Source organism: Carcharhinus amblyrhynchos, chromosome 4 (genome assembly GCF_965287045.1).
Source record: "Carcharhinus amblyrhynchos chromosome 4, sCarAmb.v2.hapA, whole genome shotgun sequence".
Taxonomy (NCBI): Eukaryota; Metazoa; Chordata; class Chondrichthyes; order Carcharhiniformes; family Carcharhinidae; genus Carcharhinus; species Carcharhinus amblyrhynchos.
In genome coordinates, this window is record NC_137327.1 from 86,063,752 (window position 1) to 86,067,639 (window position 3,888).

Sequence of the window (3,888 nt, forward strand, 5' to 3'; positions counted from 1 at the left end):
TAGCAATGCAATGTTTCACTCTGTGTACCTCACTTGTATCTGCATCTCTTAATTCTCTAAGCATAGCAAAAAAAACTTGTTTAAACAGAACCATGAAATTTTACAACTCGTAGCATTTTACAAGTTTTTAAAAATAATTTTACAAACACTGGTTCACGGTGTTGTGAAATTAATGATGGCTTAAAATACGAAAACAAATATAAAATTAATTTCAAGATTTCACTCCAAAGGAATAGAGTGAAACCACTTGGGGACCCCACCCAGACGTCTGGGCTCACTTAGTTATACTTCTTCCCCCTCAAGCTCCACTTAAATGCTTCCTATGTATGTGACCACAGCATAAATTCAATCCTTTAGTATTAGCCATGAAAACATTTTTCAGATTAGAAATATTTTTTAGATTTCTAGATAACATAGACCATGACTTGTTATTTTATTATGTCCAGAATAGTAGAATCAGAGAACAAGATCTGCGTTTGAAGTAAATTTATATTTTCAGAAAACAATTACTTCAGTGTGTGATGCTCAATCTGTGATACAGGCCACTTCGGGGATGGTGGAAATATGGGGTCGTAATTGCTGAGCTCCCCAGTGTCGGATTTTTGGAGTACCTCAAAGATGTGCTGAGAAATCACTCTTGGTTAAGGATCGCACAACAATTGCCCGGAAGTACTAACGCTTTCTCTAGGCAATTACACTATGCTGATAACCATCCAATAATGGGAGTTTACATCATTAATTCTGTTTTGCTCCGTCAGGATTCTGCTCATAATTACTCTGAAAAAGTCAAAATTAAAATCTCACCTTTTCTGGGTAACTATTGTAAAAGACCCAGACACCCCGCCCCCAAATTCTCCAGTTCACTTATGTCCCAACCAATTGGCCTGCCAATCTCACGGAGCCCCTTAAACGTAGCAGCTTTACGGCTGCAAGTGCACCAGCAAAAAGGGCATTGCCTCCTTTAATCCACCGGAGCTGGACGACGTTAAGGTCTGAGGGAACCTTTTTGATACAGGCTCTAGGCAGCTCTGATTGGACGTTTCAGTGCAGTTTTCAAGACCAGGTAAGTGCACATTAAAGTCTTCTAATTCCTGCAGCCATCACTTTCCGGTAAGAGTCGGAAGTTTTGACTCATTTTTGAATAATTCAAGTGTAAATTAGACAAACTTCATTCGGAAAATACATTTGGCGATCCAACATGAGTAACCTAAGACGTGAATGGTAAGTGTAGTTTGAGAGGAAGAGGCGGTTTTGGACTAATTGTTCCCTTAGCACTGTCCCAAATTTTCCACATTTGTCTAGGTCTGTTGCAGATTAGTAATGAGGAAATAAACTTTCCACAAGGTTAGAGCAGGAATGGAGCCAACTGGATTATTCTACAGGGAGAAAACATTGACGTGGTGGACTGAATAGCCTTCTGTGCCATAACGACTGATTCTAATTGAGATAACTAGTCGGCAGTCCCATTATTGTTGCAGTTATGTGACTACAAGGATGGCGGTAGAAGGAATAAGCAGACCTTGGTCATTTCTGTTTAGCAATTTCTGCATTCCTATGTTCCTTTTGGTTCAACGTTCACAAAAATATTCGTGAAGAACATTTGTGAAAGTGAAGGTTGCTTGTGATCGCCACCATGTGGTAAAGAGTCATGGCGGGGTTAATCTTGCCTTCGTTAAATGTAGTGAGTGTGTGACTGCTTAGCCATATTAGAGCTTGATGTCTGCTGATAGCAAAATGATTAACACCATTAAATAACATTTCATTGTGCATTGTTAGAATGACTTGTTAACTTGATTACTTAAACACAATGTGCGGCAATCAGAAATAGTTAAATCTTTATTCTGCAATAAAACAATTTCCTTTGACAGCTGTGCCTGTGCTGGTAAATTTTTGATTTATTATTGTCACATGTAATGGCATGTGACAAGTATTGTTTCTTGTGGGCTATACTGACAAATCATACTGTACAAAGAGTACAGAGGGGAGAAGCAAAGGCAAGGGTGCAGAATGTAGTGTTATAGCTAGAGTGGAGAGAAAGATCAGCTTAATATATGGTAGGTCCATTCAAAAGTCTGATGGCAGCAGGAAAGAAGCTGTTCTTGAGGCGGTTGATTCGTGATCTTAGACTTTTTCCGGATGGAAGAAGGTGGAAGAGAGTATACCTGGAGTGTGTGGTGTCCTTGATTATGCTGGCTGCTTTGCCGAGGCAGCAGTAAGTGTAGAGAATCAATGGATGGGAGGTCGGTTTGCGTGATGGACTGAGCTACGTTCACAACTAATTATAGTTTCTTATGGTCTTGGTCATAGCAGGAGCCTTATCAAGCTGTGGTACATCCAGGAAGGATGCTTTCTATGGTGCATCTATAAAAATTGGTGTGACAGTGCCCGGTGTGAAGAAATAAATGGATATCAGTGTGTTGTCTTGTTCATGAGGATCACAAAACCAAAATGAGGACAAGAAGATGATTTACGGGGACCTAGAGACTTTATCTTAGAGCCTATCAAACCCCAAAGCATCAGTTTTAAAAAGATTGAATAAATTGGATTATGTGACGGTACATTTAGGCCTACACTAAGATTTCTAATATCGATATCCTCTTTGTCTTATGGCCTGTTTTTCTCAATTGATTGCTAGCCAACATTTTCCCCGGATGTCCTCAGGGCTCCTGCCTGATACTGGTTATAAGACTCCGATCAAAATGGGTCAGCAAATCAAAATATGAAAAAGCTTTGTTTCGATAGTGTATTCTGTGATGGCCAGATGTCCCAAAGTGCTTTATCCTGTTGGAATTGAGGCAATCAATTTGTGCACATCAAGCTCCCACAAACAGCAACATGATAATGACATGAGCTCAAGGCATTAGAGGTAATACATCTGGCACGAGTGGCACTTTGGCTAATTAACAGGAAAAAGTGGGATAAAGCAGTCATTTAAAGATTGGCAAATGTGGAGTGCCGAAGGGATCAGTGCTGGTGCTACAGCTATTTGCAAGTTATGATTTGGATAAAGGTAGTGCAGTATTGTAGCTGAATTTGCTGACAATGGAGATATCAGTGGGTCAGAAAGTGTGGGCAAATGGATATAGATAAGTTAAGGGAGTGGGCAGAAGTTTGGCAGAGGGACTGTAATGTGGGAAATATTATACATTTTGATAGAAAGACTCACTGTCGATCCAAATCAATTAGATGAAGGAACCAAATGGCTGATAACTAAATTTGCCAATGACATCAAGATAAGCAGGTCAAGAGGAAATAGTCTACAAAGGAACTGATAAAATAGTGGGAAAAATATCGGTAGACAGTATATAATGTGAAAAAATGTGAACTTGTCCACTTTGGCACAAGCAATAGTAAAGCAAAATGTTACTTAGATGGAGAGATATTGCAGAATGTTGTGGCACAGTGTGTGTTCTGGTACGTGAATCTTTGTATGCAATTGATCAGGAAAGTAAATGGAATACTGGCATTTTATTGCAAGGTGATTGGAATATAAAAATAGGGAAATTTTATTGCAGCTGTATAAGGTCTTGGTGACAGCACATCTGGAGGACTGTGTATAGTTCTGTCAATCTTTACTTGAAAAAGAATATAATCTTGTTTGGAAGCACAACCACAGAAGAAACAGAAACAGAAGTAGACCACATGGCCCATTGAGACTGCTGTGCTATTCAGTAAGATCATGGCTGATCTTGGGCTTTAACTCCTTTTCCCCATGTCTCTTAATCCCTTGAAACATCAGAAATCTCTCTATTCCAACCTGAAATATTCAGCGATGAAGCATCCACAAACATTCAGGGCAGAGAATTCACAAAGATTTGCAATCCTTGAGGGAAGCAATTTTTCATTTCCGTCCTAAATGATTGGCCCCTTCTCCTGGAACTCTGCTCC